Source organism: Colias eurytheme, chromosome 27 (genome assembly GCF_061535395.1).
Source record: "Colias eurytheme isolate Ceu_HAF_F1 chromosome 27, ilColEury1 Martin Lab GWU primary, whole genome shotgun sequence".
Taxonomy (NCBI): Eukaryota; Metazoa; Arthropoda; class Insecta; order Lepidoptera; family Pieridae; genus Colias; species Colias eurytheme.
In genome coordinates, this window is record NC_143006.1 from 416,248 (window position 1) to 435,512 (window position 19,265).

Genomic DNA, 19,265 nt, shown 5'->3' on the forward strand with positions numbered 1-19,265 from the left:
CTTCGAAAATGACAAAAATTAGGCCACATACTGAAATATTTTTATTAGATTTGTCGTGAATTTGAAAAGCTGTTGATTTTACTGTTTCATATAATGATCCAGTCATGTTTTTGTTTTTGGTATCAAGCTGAAATTTATATCGAATACTCAAGTCAAGGCATAAGGTGATTGGGTATGCTTATGACCTCGCATTGTTAGGAAACCCGCGATGAAGTGAGCGAAGCCGCGAGTATCTTGATAGAAGAAGCAGAAAAGGTTGGACTAAAAATCAATGCCAACAAAACGGAATATCGCCACACGAAGCGGTATAGAGATACACGAGCTCAACGCCAAGACCTACAGGCTGGATATACGACGTACAAAGGAGTTGCTAGTTTTAGATATCTGGGTTGCACTATAACTGACTCACATTCCAGGGAGGAAGAAATTAATATCCGTATCCAAAATACCCTGAAATGTGGTGCAGCCTTGCATAAGGTGCTCGCGTCCAGGCTTCTGAGCAAAAACACCAAATTGCGTATATACAAAACGGTCATAAGACTAATACTTATGTATGGGTGTGAAGCCTGGACCCTGACCCAGAATGAAGAACGCAAGCTTTTAGTCACCGAAAGAAGGCTTCTTCGCAAGATTTTTGGTCTCACCAGACGAGAGGATGGAAGCTGGAGAGTCCGAACAAATGCCGAACTAGAAAAACTAATGGCCGAGCCAAATATACTTGGAGAAATAAAAGCACATCGGCTCCGTTGGCTCGGTAATGTAGAAAAAATGTAATGTAGAACGAATGGGTGAGGAACGAGGATTGAAGAGGGCATACTTGGGGCGACCCCTGGGCCGACCGCCGGTTGGACGACCTAAGTATCGCTGGCGCGATCGAGTAGAAGTGGACCTGCGCGTGCTACGAGCCAATAATATTTGACCGCTCAGGACCGGGGAAGATGGAGAGTTCTCGTCTCAAAGGCCAAGACCCACTTTGGGGTTTCAGCGCCAGAGGAGTAAGTAAGGAAGTACTCAAGTCTTCGGTCCCTTGATGATGTGAAAAAGTCAAACTCACAAGCCAACGCATCAAAAGATACAGCCGTAAATGCTGAAAATTTTCGCAAATTTCGACATTCGCATGGGACTCAAACCCTACAGGGTACTTCTCATGAACACAGGGCCTTTAAATTTGGTAAAAGTAACGTCTTATAACACAGATAAAGGAAAAATTGCTAGAAAAATTGTTTCTTTATTTATTTAGTAAAATAAGACACAAGCCGCGTAAAATAAAAGGCCCATCAGGTACTTTTACAGTTACTTTTGTTTAATTTCGTATTTTTTTCGAGGTATTATAAAAGAACCGGGTAACCCGGTTCTACCCGGTTCTGAGCTCGATTTGGAACCGGGTTTTAAAATCTTGGAACCGGACTCGGTTCTGCATGCCCTATTCATAATCTAAAATGATACTGGACAACTGATGGTCCATGTCACGTGTGCACAACACTCATGGATATTTGCGTATATTATCACCACATGAATGGCAGCTTGCGAGAGCCGTTTGGAATTGACATCGTTATTACATTTTTATTTTATTTTATAGCGAAAAATTTGTTAAAATTTATCGGGCACCGGATTAACTATTATATTTCATACTCATTCAAAAATTTTCAATAAACGTTTTTAAATAAGTCACTCTGTACCCACTTTTTTAAATTTTTATACCTTATCCGCTAAAGGACTGGGAATGAATTTTGTTACATCGATAAATTTTAAGCATTTAATCCTTAAAATTTGCTGATTATATTAAGTTTTAGGATGAAAGGACAAATTTCTAAACCGATATAACATATTTATCACAGATCTCCATTATCCATAACACTTTACTTTCTACCCAGTATTACGCGAATGACGTCACAACAAAGAGCCAGTAATAAATATTGAATTAATTCCGTTTAATTCCGCTATAGTGTTTCTTTTAACAGCTATCTGGTTATATAACTACTCGGAATCGCACATAATGTATGTAACAGCAACATAATAATTGTAATGATAAAGTTTTCTAGATTTCCGCTAATTAATTAATGTTTTATTTATTTTGCTGTCGTTTATTACTGCATGTTACACTATCGCATTATTTCATTTCGTTTTTGCAGTGATACTTTAGACGCTTGATAAATCCACATTTTTAGGGTTCCATACCCAAAGGGTTCCCTATTACTGAGACTTCGTTGCTTGTCTGACTGTCTCCAGGCTGTATCTCATAAACCGTAACAGCTAGAATACTGAAATTCTCACAAATGACATAATTATTTCCTTGCCGCCATAACAACAATTATCTACTAAAATTACATTACAATACACGTGATTTTCTATTCTAGATGATAGTACGGAACCCTTGTTGCACGAGCCCGACTTACTTGGCCGGTTTTATTTATAATTTAATCAGGTATAAAAGTAGGTACTTATTTAAAATATGTAACAACCAAAGAATAAAGAAATACCATTAAGCATTCCCTACTTACAAAACTTTCTACTTAATTTCCCACTCAACGGTGTGAGCTGCATACTCAATTTATCGATCGAATAACTACACTTGGTATAAAAACAATGGTGATCCTTTGTTAGTCTCAACTCGTACATTGTAACATAACATTGTATTGTTGAGTGGGGACTGTTAACTTTTGTTGCTACTAGTTATACGCTCGGATTTGCCTGCGTTCATTTTGCGTACGAACGCCACCATACATTTAAACTATCAAATTTTATTTCAGCTATACTTACGTAGTATCTAACCTGTGGCAATAGGAACCTACCAAGTGCAAATTTCAAAACAATTTAACAAGATCAGTTCCGACTAAAAAACATGCTTTCGTATTAATAGGTATAAAAAAACAAATTAAAATACATACTGCTTCGGAATTCTTAATGAATCTGACTGAATAAAACTGTATATAAACTAAAAGTCAGACAGACAGTCGCCAGCGGTTCCTACGTCGCATAGCAATACGAGAGATAACGGATATTCTGTGTAATATAGACAACTAGTTAACCCACGCAACTTTGTCCGCTTCCAAATGTATTTTTTTTTCCAAAACTATATCTACATTGCTACACCGCTCCTATCGGTCGTAGTTTGATTGTAAACTTTATCCTTCCTTGATTAATTAATTAATTTCAACATAGGATATTTTTTATCTCGGTCCAGTAGTTCCCGAGATACATGCTTACAACCAAACAAACGACAAACAAACAAGATTTTAGGCTTAAGCATAGCATAAGTTGTGAATTATGTTATGCCACTACCGTTTACCATTTCTGATCGCGAGGTATGGATACATTAGTAGGTAATACACGAACAATTGTTTAATAGGAAATTCTAATAAGTATTATTATTGTAATAATAGTTAAAAAACAAGTAGATTTGATAAGCGACTGAAACAGTTATTTGAAAAGTGTTGTGTTATCAAATATTAAACATTTTAAATTGCATGAACAAATATGTACTTCACATTCCTACATATCACGATAACTATACCTCTAAAGCAAATATTGTAATAATTTCTATGCAAAATATACGCATACATCATAACTATATGCATACGCATATTTGTACGCACCTTGAATTACCATCGTAATTATATACAACTAGCGGTCCACCCCGGCTTCGCCCGTGGTACATGTTTACGTTTTCTCTACATAAGAACCATCCTCGTACTTCAAGGAATATAATAAAAAAAGAATTATCGAAATCGGTTCAGCCGTTCTCGAGTTATGCGCTTACCGACACATTTTGCGATTCATTTTTATATATAAGATAAGATTTAAAAATAGCTTTAAAGCACAAGCCGTTCATTCATCTATCTTAGGTACCCTATAAGTCTTACCCTATGCACTTATCTTAAAAGTAAAAGATTTATATTTTATATCAACGCAACGCAACATAAGCATAATGTTCCTATTATTGAAAGCTATACAACACCTATAATTCACAACGTCGTACAATTAATCAAATACCCTCCTCATTAACCTGACACAATACATCGATTAAACGATCACTTAATTCAATCACTTCAATTAACATTTAGCTGAAATATTAATATCGTACACGTCACGAACATCCATCATTCTAATGTGCAATAATGATTAACGACAGAACCATCTATTACGATAATTAAGGCATAGGACATTGCGTGAGAACTCCACCGTATCGCAAAGATTTGAGCTTGACTCATATCATAGTATAAAGAGAGCAGCAAGTTATCTTCGAACAAAAATACATCGCGCGTTTGTGCGTACGCGGAGCGCTTGACAACGCCCCCCGTTCATGTATACCTACGCAAGCTTGACGCACGCACACAACGCCGCTCGGTTCCTTCTCAGGGACCGTTTTCGTGAGGGCCGGTGCAAATTGTTTATACAATTATTTAAAATATCAAAATCAATGTGACGATTGAGAATCCAGCGCGTCGCGACTCGCGAGTTTAGGTACCGTGCGCTCCTAAACGCCAGCAGTTGGCCTACTGCTCTCTTTATACTATGCTCATATCGTACGTGATTCCCATCTGGTTACGTCACCACAATGTTTAGACTGTGATAGTGATTGCTGACGCGCTGAAATATATTTCTAAGTGGCTTTTAGCGAGTATTTATTGTAACTTACGTTCGTGCTGGAGATATGTGGGATTTCAATAACTAGATAACGTGCATAAAGGCGATATAATTAGGAGGCATAGGAAAAAAACTTGCGATTAGATTATATTGTATTTTAATTTCAATTTGATTTGTCGCTGAAAACGAGGACATAAAACTTTTTTATTGGTTTGCCGTAACTGTTGTTATTGTTTTTAAAGGTACTGGTGTTATTATTTTATGATAAATGGTAACTTTAATCCCACCGCAATTTCATTTCAATTCGAAAAAATTCAATTCGCAAGATATTGCGCGTCAAGGCTATAGAGATTAATGAACTGCAATGAACTTCGGTAACATTCATGTATATGTAGACTTAATAATCAATATTGTTACTAAGCTAGAATTAATTAAGACAACTGAAGTTCGCTTTATTGAGGACAATAACACAAACATGTGCGCAGAGCAGGTGCAGATTAAAAATCGATGATTGCTTCTAGCAATCGCACAGATGCCGAGTTGTGACGTCACACCACCAAGAATGTAACAGTACCTACATCACCTTAATAGGCACAAATTATACACTTGGCCCGCCAGCCCAGGCGTGTATAAAACAAACTCGTATATGAGTCATCGATCCTGCAGGACCATTCGACTTGTACTCGATAAACCTGCCTGGAATCCGGAACAAAAATGCGCAAGAGCATATGAAAAAATTAATGAGAGAATGTCCTTATAAAGTGAGTTGAGATCGGCTGTATTGCTTAATGATCTTAAACACGTAACATCACATATTACACTAACATAACAGTATCATTTATTTAGTTACGTTCAAACTTTTTCAAAAGGATGAGGGTATTCCGAAAATGACATTTACAGGTTTCAGATACAGGTTGTTTCTAAGCTATTCCATACCGAAAGAAAGATTCGAAGTTTTATCAGTAGCATGTACGATAACTGGACCGACAACTTGATACAAATAAAACAATAAATACTCCGATGAGGAAAAAGGTACCACTATATTATTCAGATTACTTTTACACCATCCACGAGCGTAAAATCAGTACAACTCAACGTTTCACTAGAAATTCGCATCTATTTACGACGTTTAGTTACGCTTACAGCGTACCTACTAATCAGTTCAACATAATAGACTTGAAAATTGAAATGCATTTAGCTTTCATTGTGTAAGGACAAACCAGTCTTTATCTACACGAAGCATATAATCAAAATCAGTAAAACTATATCATCTAAGATACATGATATCAATATCATCTTGAAGGATTATGTCACCAACTTATATTACTTTAAGCTGATTGTACTTTTGTATTTATTATTGCAAAAAAATCTATGTAATTTTGCCTATAGATCGTTAAACAAGAGAAACCATAATTTTAACAATTCGATAATCTACTCAAGCTAATAAAATTGAAGTTACTCCTTGCTTTCAGGTCCTGCATAAATACAATCTTAATTTCGTCAGGTTGCTGATTAAGTAACCATAGCAGTGAATTTTATCTCAAATTAAGCATCTCTAACATGCCAAATCCATTAGAATATTTTAAAAATCTTATTCCAACGAGTGCTATCAACTTTACTAGGCAGACTCCATAGACAACAGACAGACCAACTAGTCTTCACACAAACAACCTTGCATTCAACACAACAGTTCAGCAATCACGCGACGGGTTATCGCAAAATAAAAACACCAATTAAGCACTCCGCTATCAACGTGTAGTGCGCCATAAAGCGATGACAAATAAAAACAAACATTTATCGCGATCGCCGACTGGAACGACGTCCGCCCGCCGTGACTCATCGCGGCGGAATGATATCTCATATCGGATAATTTGACAAGTGAGGTGTGAAAATATTGGATTTTGGTGCTTTTGTGTCAAGCAGGGACACGATGAGGAACATCACCTGATAGTTATCGACGGCCGTTGACCGATCGAAACGAAAGAGAGACAAAACATAAGAAATTGTTTTATTGCTATCCTTCTCCCTTCATATAATGTAGGTACATATTTTTACTACCTAGAGCAAAATTTGTCCCTAAAATGTGAAAGGACCTATTGGTATTTAAATCCCTGTATGATATTACTAGTAAAAAGGTCAGGATCTAAGTGACTTAAACATTTAAAGACCAAACCAAATCACTATCATTTTAGGAATTAAGGTAAGTTAAAACTAACTACAATTAATTTAATAAGATTCCACCCCTCTGTACCCCATGTGGGTGGTTATTCCTGTTCTACTGCAGTTATCGTGACCCAATTTGCTAGAAGCGAACACAGTGTTCCTATTATCGCAATATAACTGTCACTAAAACAATATTTGACCAGCACTTGTACGAAATGCATTATGTCGTTTATCATAAACTAGCTGTGCCTCGCGGTTTTACCCGCATTGCTCTGCTCCTATTGGTCTAAGCGTGATGATAGGTATATAGCCTATTCTCGAGAACTGGGCTGTCTAACACCGAAACAATTTTTCAAATCGGACCAGTAGTTCCTGAGATTAGCGCGTACAAACAAAAACCCTTCAGCTTTATAATATTCATGTAGATATAGATTACATAGTGGGTATGGATGGATGAACAATGACGATGTGCGATGGTCTGTTACGCAAAAACTAATGAACGGATTTGATCGGAATTTGATGGAAATCGATTAGATTTAGCTTTATCTGATAACAATATATTTTGGAATCCTATCACAATACAATACTTGGAAAAACCTCTTAGGAAACAGCAGAAGCATAATGTTTAGGTAAGAGATATAAAATCAAATCATTTATTTATTTCTCCTCACAATTCCCAATCATATAATGATATATTTCATGGAATTAATAAATTATAGAACAAATACATCCAATATTCTTCACTTTCGTTTTCTCAGATAAAATTCCGCCTAATGTAGTTTCCTTTATTGCATTCAAATTAATCAATAATCCAATTCCAAAACACCATCTACAGATGTTAATGTATAAACATCATGACAATCCAGTAAATAGCCAGAATTTGGCACATTTCAGGTAAATCTAGTTACATAGCCAATATCCCTTGTTTATTAAACCACTGGTCGGTTATTACACGATCCCGCATTAACACAAGCTCCTAAATCATAGCCGTGTGTTTGTTTACAAGCAAATCGTAAACTGGATCTAAACGGGGCGATTCGACAAATCCGATGTTTGACTTTGCTGCCTGTACACATACCTATACATATTTATATATGCAGGTACCTACAATACATGGACGATGTTTGGAAGCTATATTACGATGAAAAGTTGAAATTTTTAGCATGCAATCTGTTATACAGATCGATAAAGAACCTCTGAATTAGTAGCATATATCAGAGGCTCTGATATATGCTTTAGGATTTTGCTATTCCCGATATTATACACCGGTGGTGATTCTATTTTTCAAACTGATACCAAGGAAGGCATTATTTTGCGATCTTTTGTTCTTTAACTTAGGGTAGGTAATAAGGATTCCAATCGAAAACGTTACGTATCTACGTTTGTCCATCACATTTCTACATGTAACATTCACTATGTTAGCCGTTAGTAGATAATAAAAAAGGCTCCCTTTTATCCGGTTACCACTCAAACCACGGTCTGTAGTGACTAACATTGCACCATGCCGGATTTAAAGAACTTCTACCTTCACGTTGACGATCAGAACATTACGACACTAACAAATAGCTCGTCGTTAAATAAAGTTACACACACTGCAGTATTGCATCATTGCACACTACGGACACGACACGTAGTTCTATGTACAAGAATCACTTAATTCTATCTAATGTTAAGTAGCGGCTAATTGAACTGAACTCAACAGTTCTAAGAACTCAATAATTTTTGTTTGCAACTTAATTTGGAAGACTGGTGAATGAACTGTGTGATCACAATCGTTCTATAGTTTAATTGTTATTTGTTTATATTTAGGTAAGTCGAAAATACGTGCTGTGAAACACAATGCGAATAACTTTGTCACAAACTTTATCATTTTTAATAACTTTACCATACTTAAATCAATAAAGGACACAGAAAAATCGATTCTGTCTATTCCATTATTAAGTAATTTAAAACAAGCATTAAAAATGTATCACTATTTCATCAAAATCTCCTAATAGCACCCGGAAATTAAACAGCCTATAATTTACATAACCACACCGAGCTCTAGGGAACGTTCCACCTCATCTTATCACTCGTCAACCAAACACATAATCTCGTAACGATTGATTGATTGCACTTTCACTATTTCCCCCGCGGTAAAAATATTAATCGACGTAGCATAACAAAACTCATTTGTTACTGAAACAGCTAATAAAAATTTACCTAATCGTTGGAAATTATTTTTACGCGGATAATATAATAATGTTATGTAACTAACTTACACGCTATTTTCAAATAAAAGTAAACTAACAAAAAAATAATACAGTTTTATACTTAGTACCCTACTTAATTTGGTTGATTATATAAACAATTGCTATTCCAAAAAAAAACAATTTAATTCACTTCCGATTACATCACCTACCAACCTAATCTAATATACCTAATGTTATGCTACAACAGCTAAAAGAAACCTGCGCGAAGCGAGAGCGAACCACTTGACACGACCGATACTACCTTCTTCTATCTTTCATACCTACCCACATCCTCCCGTTATCAAGCCGTTCCAAAAAAAGTGCACCACATAACATATTGCATATCAATCGTAAATAAGATAATATCCGTAATCGAACGTGCACAGTGCACACGATTTCTTTCAACCCAAGGCCGCTGCAAACAGCTGTCGGCTACATATCCATGAATAAGACACAAATCATATAAATTGTTCAAGTGTATTGCACGTTATCGTCGCAATGCTTTGAAATGCTAATCTTTACACCATCTTCATTATAATTTATCATTTTAATGCATGTTTATAAGAAAAGTATAGGTACCTACCTACATTACAATATGGACCGTTTATATGATTGACAAAATTTTTCGCTTATTGAAAAACTTCATATATATATAGCAAATAAAAAAAATCTAATTATAAAAGAGTAGAAACATTACTAGGTACTTGTCACGTGAAGGTAAGTGAATGGCAACGCCCTAATAGCACTTAGTTATAGCTAATCTACAAAAATATGTTATTTATTTTAAAGAAATGCGAATCCTTAATTGATTTAAAATTACATTTCAATTGGAAGATGATAAGATATATCTCGATTCTTCGCCCCCTTACTGATACGAAAGACTTACGACCATTAATCAAGAAACTTTTCAGGAATTCGTTCATGATATTTCTTATTTATCTAACTTTACATTTCGCTGTATACAATATTATATATATATAGTATACTAGAGGTCCGCCCCGGCTTCGCCCGTGGTACATATTTCGTAATAAAAGGTAGCCTATGTCCTTTCTCGGGTATCAAAATATCTCCATACCAAATTTCATACAAATTGGTTGAGTAGTTTAGGCGTGATTGAGTAACAGACAGACAGACAGAGTTACTTTCGCATTTATAATATTAGTATGGATTTATAGTATACAATATTTAAATTAACAATACAACATACGTAGAACTTGTGGTATTTTTGCTAAATTCGGAAGTGATTTTCAATACTTCCCCATAACTAACGACACATTTTGACCTTATCTACCTACTGATTAATTAAAAAACCGGGAAAACCCCTCTACGCACATGATTAAAAAAGATAAGTGCTATTATTCATAGAAAAATATTAATGGACTTTTGCTGTTTTGTTGAAATGTGCCTAGTTACAGTACATTCTATTAAAAGGCATTCCTAATATTAATTTTAACAAAGAGCATAAAAGCAACCTTTAGACACAACAATCAATACTTATAATAAAACCGTCTGCCGCAGTATTTCACATAGATATAGGTATCATAGCATTGCGGATTCGTGGCATGCCTTATAGGCTTATACTAACTGGCACCACTAAAGACATTCATATTTCGATAAAGAAAATCCACAACGCATTGCAAGTCATTTTAAATGTATTCTCTGATTCTTCTATTTCAAAATTCAATGTTTAATATATTACATATTATTTAATAAATAAAAGCTCATATTAATCAACCCTCATAGGAGGCCCGTGACCCTGCAGACTGCAGTGGGAACATTTATGGTGATGATGATGAACTTTATTTAAAAGAAAATCTCGCAGTGCCACAAGAAAAGTCAAAGTTAGAAATATGTATAATATATTTTCACAACGATCACTATCTTATTGAGTTATAATAGCAATTATCATGTTTAATTATCGGTTAAATTTTAGTGAAAGTCAGTCAGATGACCGTGACGCCTTTGCCACGATAAAAAGTGAGATCTCTTCGTTCCTCGAATTAAAATAAATATAAACGCTTAGATTACAAAATAAAATACAGATGGAGCATGTCAATCATTCATCGCCCTTGTCAAAGAAAATACGAAATCAAAAACGAATACGTTCCTCCGCTAGTGCTATAGCGATTCTAGTGTCATGCAATACGTCAAAAGGGGTTTGATATTTTAGTAAAAAAATGCTGTCTTGTGATATTAAAACGCTGTAAAACTTGTTCCCGAAAACAAACAAAAAGATAAAACATCGTTTTACAGATTTTCTGTAGATTATTTGGCTTATTTAATTTTGTATACAAATAATAATTTTACAAATACGAAGGAATTCAAAACTTCAACGTATGCTGCCAGTATTTTGAAAATGAATTTGCCATTTTTAGGGGTAAAATGGTTAAAAGATATTCGGGGTAGTGCTGTTGGATTTTTCGATCGTGAATGTGATTATTTGTATAGTGCAATAAAAGTTCATGGTCATTATTAGATTATTTTAAAAAGCATTATACATTTTTTTGTTACTTTTATAAAAAGCGTCGTTTTCGCTTGCGATGATGATATTATGATGAAAATAAAATGTCCCGCATTCTCGACTAAAAACTACCGCTATTCGCATTCATATGTTTTGAAAAATAAAAACTTTTTTTAATGTAATTTATTTAATAAAAATGGAATTAAATTATTTTGTCCATGTATAACTTTAGTAGATAGGTGATAAAATAATTTTTACAATATTATAAAATAATATCAAAAACCCGATATAAATATATTAAAATAAAAATTAAAACATGACTGCTAATAATTTATGTAGCCTACGTCACTACCACCACAGCTACCTTCATAATTCAGATGATTGCAATGACACCTCATAAGTCACAACTCAAAATCGATCCAACAGTTTATACTGCAGGGCGTGTCAAAGAAATATTATAAATATACATACATACCTACACTCGAAAAACATAACCCTCTTTCTTCCGTAGTCGGGGAAAATTTTGGGAAAATTTTCAATATCTGGTAACATAACACCCACACAGAAGCACCGTGTACGTACAGTGCAACGGCGAAATGACAGCACACATAGCTTTATGGAAATGACGATAAATTATTCGGTTTAGTTCGGCAACGCTCCATCTGTCTTTTATTTTGTAATCTAAGTATAAACGTTTACTATTTTGTTTTTACTTACTAAACAAATTCTGTAGAAGAACGTTCCTTTAAAAAATATAGACTAGAAACTAGAGAGTAAATTAATGAATTGTTACATTGTATAATTATAAACGTTTAGTTATTAAATAAGTAATTAATTTAAATTAATCAGTACATTTGTAAGTGTAATCTTAATACTATTATAAAGGCGAAAGTTTGTAAGTATGGATGTATGGATGTTTGTTATTCTTTCACGTAAAAACTACTGAACCGGTAACAATGAAATTTAGCACACATATCAAGGTAACTTGGATTAACACATAGGATAGGTTTTATCCCGGAAATCCCACGGGAACGGGAACTATGCGGGTTTTCTTTTGAAAACGCGGGCGAAGCCGCGGGCGGAAATCTAGTGAATAATAATATATTACGTAACTTCTTTATATGATTCAATTCAACGTGTGTAAGTATTCCTACACAATTAATGAATACTTAAAAATATTGTTATAAATGCCATAGAATTAATATCCCTACCTTGATACCAACGAAAACAAATAATATACTTATAAGATAACTAGCGGTCCGCCCCGGCTTCGCCCGTGGTACATAATATTTACGTTTTCTCTACATAAAAACCATCCTCGTACTTCAAGGAATATAATAAAAAAAGAATGATCGAAATCGGTTCAGCCGTTCTCGAGTTATGCGCTTACCAACACATTTTGCGATTCATTTTTATATATAAGATTATTATATTAATAGTTTTAATAAAGGAGATAAATTTTAATTCCAGACCTCGAAAATCATTCGATCGAAATTACGCAGCTTTCATCATTAGGTAGATATTATAAAATATGTATTTAAATGTACCTTCAAACACAACACCTTATCATGCCTTTTCATCTTATAATTTCAGAATTTTATTCCTATATAGGTATTAGAGAAATATGCACTCTTCAAAATCAAAACTAACTAAAAACCAAAGTTCAATTGACATCAAAACAACGACCTCGGCACAAATACGAAAAGTCCAATAAAATATATAAGCGGTGACATCAGTAACACACATTCACGCGTCACAGCAAATGTCGACTCGGTTTCCTCCATAGTCTATGCAAATTATTTTGGCAATGAAGTACCTACGTTAAATCGTTAAATAAAATCGACGCATGCCAAATGTCCTCTTTGCGGACCGAATGTTACTTTTATGGATTCCATGTAGCCGAGAACAAGAGCTTTTGTATTATTTACATTCTTGACATAAAACTATTCGATGAACAATGAACGTTGTGTTGACGTTAATTAGATTGAACCCGTAGGTACACGTATAAATTAACAACAAATAATCCAGTAGTTATTGAAGCGTAAATCGTTTCAGTAAAATCTTCTTTCTTCAATTATGAAATGAATTGTTATTGATTCGTAATTTTTTATCAAAACAATTCAAGCCAACCCAAATATTTGTCTATGAAAAATCATTGTCGTTCAGCATAATATTATATTTGGCAAACGTTCGAGACGAAAAAGCTCTGTTAATGTCACCATAACTGTTAAGGTGATGAATTAATTTTTCTAACATTTACGGCCCTTTTTAAACCTTCGTAATTTTTATATTATTAAAGTTGTCGTGATGAAAATTCTTGACAAGAAAGTTCAATAGTAACACAATACGTCTACCGTTTTAGAAACATGATTCCATGATATTTTCTCGATAGAAAAAAAATACAAAGTTCTCATTGTTATTTTTTTTTAATCTCTGGCATCTTCAAAATAACAAACGTAAAGTTACGACTTTTTGGATATTAACTATAAAACATACAACCTATACGTCTACCGATTTAGAATTTTGAAATATGCGATGGTTTTGAAATAAACAAGAAATACTTGAAATTAGCGCGCGACCAGCCAATATAGCGAGAGCCGCCCTGTACCTTCCTACCCCGATCGCTGCACGAGTCATTCCCGCTACGGCCGTCACACGGGGAACTTGTGTCGCTCGCGCCATCGTAAAAAAGGGTGACAACACAATAAGACAAAATGAGACAAATGGGGACAATAAAGAAAATAAGAAGAAGAAACATAAAGGTTGGAGGAAAAAGAATGCTTACAATTGGAACAAATTAATGAAGTAAGTTGGTTTTATTTTAAATTTGATGATAATTGTATTATAGACGATGTTTGATATGTACCCCTGTTTTAAGTACATAACGAATGTGTAAGATTTTTTTCATTTATAGCATAGATAATCTTTTCAGAAATCCGGAATCCAGAAGGAAAATAAACCCACTGATTGTTCACAATGTGAACCCACTCCTTCGTAAGTACCTTTATTCAGTCAAAAATGTATGTTATCAACGCTCTACTGGTTTTATCGCATGATTCCATTTTTAGCAAAAAGCAACAAAGTGCAAAGAAATAAAAAATCATGGTGAACTTAGTGGAAGTATGGTGGCCGTAATATGGAACAGGAGCTCATTGGAGTAGTATTATATTTAAAAAAATACGAAAAAATTTCAAGAATTACATTTCTTAGTAGGTGGTAGATAAGTATGTTGTATAAAGAATTTGATGTTGATATTTATTTCATTTATACTTACTACACCTGTGCGGGAAATTGCTTAGTACTAAAACAGGTTTATATTCATATTTACATATATAGTAACTAATGTGAGTTTTCATTTCGAAAAATTTTGTGTAAGTATATTAAATTGAGTTCCTGGGTGATCTGGAAACACAATTGGGCCCGGAAGATGGCGCTGCAGTCACTCCTCCTAATCACATGAACCGATTTGGATGAATATTTGTGTGCACATTTCATTGTTGTGGGATGATTGGTTGATTCGTTTTCACATTAGCTAATATTATGTATTTTTGTTGTAAACTTAATTTAATGTTTATAATACATTATTATTGGTATAAATAAGCCAGTGTTCGTCTCACATTGCTGTACCTGCCTACCTACCCTACCAGGGCCTAACTTTGTTCTGGCTATTTTATTTTGATTATTTGTAATGAATAATTACAATTATAATAGAGTGCAAAAAATAAATACATGCGTCAATATATTTTGTGTTTTTTTTTAAAACAATTTTTTTATTTAAAAAAATATCATTCCGACCGCGGCTTTGCCCGCGTGGAATTAGGTTATATCGTGAATCCTGTTTTTTCCCACAGAAGTGTTCAGTTCGGATAAAAAGTATCCTATGTGTAAATCCAGGCAATTAGCTATATTTTATCAAAATTGGTAATGTAGTCTTGACGTGATTAAGTAACAACTAACAAAAAAATATACAAATTAACATCCAAAGTTTCGCATCAGTTTTACTGTATTAGTGATATCTTCCACTCTTGACTTTGACTGAGAAGAATTAGGGTTTATAACTTCTTTCAGAAATAGTACCTTTCATTTCTGGGCATGATGTAATATCTACGTCAGCATCAAATTCTATCTAAATCAATTCAGTAGTCCGCGTTATTGAGTACCATTTCATTTTTTCAGAGTAACAATATTTTTTGTTATTTTAAAGATTATTTATAACCTGTATTATTTTGTAATAAAGTAAACATTACGAAATAATAATAATTACCCATTAATAATGTCTAAGTAATTGTTAAAAAAAAGATTATTTGTTTATAAGCAAGAAAATAAAACCAATAAATCAACAATTAAATAAATGTATAACAATATTATAACTGTATGACGACTCCATACATGTTTGTCCCGAGTCGGCCAGCGGCAGCGCGGCGAGTTTGCAAGAATGACTTCGCGCACACCCGCGTTCGCGATAGCGAGCTTTTAGACTCCGCCCGCCAAGCAGTGGATTTTTTTTTTGTGTATCGTCTTAAGACTCATATCAGTTGAAATAAAACTCGACAAATACGCTCGCGCGACTAGTAAAAGTGCCAACGTCTGTAAATTCTAACAATAAATATAAAATACAATGACAGAATTGCTTTTCCTGCAAAAATACTGCCAGTTATAAAAATATTAAAGTACAATGTTTAGTTGGCAGAAGGAAGTCAGAACTAAAATACTAACGAATGTGAACTTTGTAACGTCAGTGCCAATAAATGAATAATTATTATTTTTAAAATAAAATAACTTTTGATCCGATATTAAAGAAACAGTTATTACTTATTAACATTATCTTACGTTCCATTTGTAAGCACTTCCACTTTTACTTCATTCTTTAAAAGCACTTAACTAGTGTTCAACTGTAGCAAATTATAGACCGTGTGTAAATTATAGGTAGAGCTACTAAAATGTCTTAGTTTGTGTTTATCATCCACTAAATTCTTATTTGTGATGTTATTTATGTTGTAATAATGCTATTTATTCTTCGAACATTAGTTCAAACGCACTACCAAAAGTGACGGACCGATGCATTTCCAAACGTAAAGTAACTAATAAAAATATTGCGTAAAGCCTTTGAAAAAATAAATAGATGTTTTATAATTTCTAAACTTTATATAATTAGAAATTAAGAATTTACTTATAAGTTGTATTATAATAGTATATTATTATCTTAACCACACACAGCCAGGCGAAGAAAATTACCCCCTATTTATGGACAAATCCGTTCTGCGTCTAATTACAAGCTAGCGTAGTCAACATTAGCGAGATCGACGATTTATCTTGCATTTAATTGCCCGCACATAACACCTCTCTGACCTATATAATAGCTTGTAAATATTAAATTGTAATTAATATATTTATATTGCGTAAAATTAAACCGTACAGCTTTATTATTGTCGTAAACATCAAAGACATCAGGAATTATTCCACGTGTCGTAATAAATGCAATAACATACTAAAATATAAATAAATCAACCACCTATAGGTGGATAATTCTGACACTGGTCAGTTTTTGATAACTATGGAAGGATGACCATATTATCCTGCCAAAATTTCCTTAAAAAATGCAATACTTAAACCCGTTGTAAAATCTAATATGTATATAAAACCAGTAGGCAGAAATTTACGATTCCAATGTACATACTTACTGTCATTATATAGCGTCCACCAGACGGCCTCGAAATAAAACTAGACTACAACGACTCTGTTCCAGCTAAAAGAGATTTATTTGGTAATCCGACTGTATCTTAGACGTATGTACGCATGATTTTAATCAGCACCCTATAGTAGCTCCTTCGACAGAGGACTATTTTCATCACAGAAGCAAAGGATAGTAGACATTCAAAATTACGTATCTCTAGGGCTGGACAGAACAATAATCTGAAGTCCAAAGTCCACTATACATATAAAAACACTTAACTAACAAAAATCAGACTACCTTTGGCTACTTTTGGGTAGGTAATTCCGAAGTCTACAAGAACAAGACGTCATGAATCGTGACCATCTTATCTAACGCATCCAATGACCCAGTTCTGCCATTACCAAACACGTCGATCCGCGCCCCGATACACCAAACGTTATTTTCACAACCACACTAAATTGCATTATGGCCTACTATTTTGTGTAACGCTTTGATTGAAGTTGCTGAGGTCGATGATGTCGGCGTATTGGAGGTCAAAGAGCGAGATGGGGAAAAGTTTCCACTATCTGAAGTGTGTGATTGGATTTTCTTATACATATATGAATCTGCTTCAAAACATACATTGAGCAAAGTGGAAGGTACGATGATATAGATTCGATGTTAGATGAGGCTATATGACGACTATAGATAGTGTAATTTAGTTGTTGAAAATAATAATTTCAATGCTTATATGGTTGATTATCACATGCAAATGAATCAATACTTCTTTGTGGCCGGATTTCTTGAATACAATAAATAATTAGCAACTGTATACCGCATTGCAAATGCAAAAATTACGCCAGCGGTTACTGCCAAAATAATTATCTTACACAATAGCATCAAATATCCACTGATAAATAAAACATTTATGTAAAAACACTTCCCTTCCAAGTTCCAACTTCCAGCAGGTGCTTGTACTATAAGGATTCTTTGGCCATTCCAAAATAAAAGGTCTGCTGGTCCGGTTTTTAGAACAATTAACGGCTGTCCCTTTCTAACATGGCAAATTAATGTGAAATAGAGTGGGACGGTTAGCCGTGCTCTGTCAATTGAAGTGACCTTAGCTGGAGCGGGGTAAGGATATGCATCGTGTGTTATAATTTTTCGCTAAGCGTTCTAATTAGGAAGCCTGTTAACGCGCATCGAGGTTAGAATATAACGTACCTGTCTGTGTTTTACGTACACATTTTAATATCTTAATTTCCCTGTTAACTACTACAGGAAAGCTTAAACACATAACTTATTTTCTTTTCAACTTCGTAGTTTTAAAGACATGCAGAATTCAATTCAATTCATGCATGCAGAAGAATGCCAATGTATTCCTTCTTCCTCACATTTCCTTAAGAGTGCAAAACTCCTGTTAAAATATTTCTAATTAATTCTTCGCATATGAAGTACTCTCCAATTCAATAAGCTTCACATTTGACAAATTCACAAAAATATCACCCATTAAAATGCCACTTTCAGGCACTGAAAGCTTCCGCGTTCGAAACCGCGCTTGACCGTGATCTTTGGGGTGAAACTATTTCAAGTCTGTTTATTATTAACAGCATATAAGTATGCGGCTCTTACGACACACCGGGGAAACGTTGAAACGTTGAATAATACGGTGGAACGCGATCGTTGGTGTTGTGAAGATGCCGCGACAGTTTGGAGCGAATTTATGGATTTTCCAAGAACCGTATTATCATCAAAACTCATAAGTAATGTAAGTATTACATATTTTATGGGCCAACTTTTCTTTGAAGTGTTAGAATCCACACAGGTTCTTTTATTTTTTTTCCAATTCAGAATATTATTCATACATGGAAACTTACGTACCTAATCTACTATAGTACGCTTCAATAAAATAAAATGTGTGCGTGTACTAGTGTACACACGTAAGAAGTGAAACTTCTTTATGACCTTATTTTTCAAAAAATAATTTACTATGTGCAACTTTACAGAAATACGTCAATCACGCGTGGTAGGGATAAAAACAAGATGGCGCGTAACGAAAAAATGTTACACTAAATTTTTTTCCAACCCCGATAAAGAAGTTTCACTTCAATAAAATGAACTAGTTACCTACATCTTTTTATTTTATTAAATCTTGTGAAGTTAACAGTCG

General features: G+C 34.2%; 1 protein-coding gene and 1 long non-coding RNA gene across 2 annotated transcripts in view; one reads left to right on the forward strand and one right to left on the reverse strand.

Annotated features, from left to right (window-relative positions):
• RhoGEF2 (Rho guanine nucleotide exchange factor 2) overlaps nucleotides 1-19,265 on the reverse strand; it is a 184,491-nt gene that overhangs the window by 156,633 nt on the left and 8,593 nt on the right. The window lies entirely within an intron of this gene.
• Nucleotides 13,936-14,759, forward strand: LOC149896707 (uncharacterized). The gene is made up of 3 exons (XR_016458278.1): nucleotides 13,936-14,247; nucleotides 14,375-14,436; nucleotides 14,511-14,759. It is a non-coding gene; the product is annotated as an uncharacterized LOC149896707 (long non-coding RNA).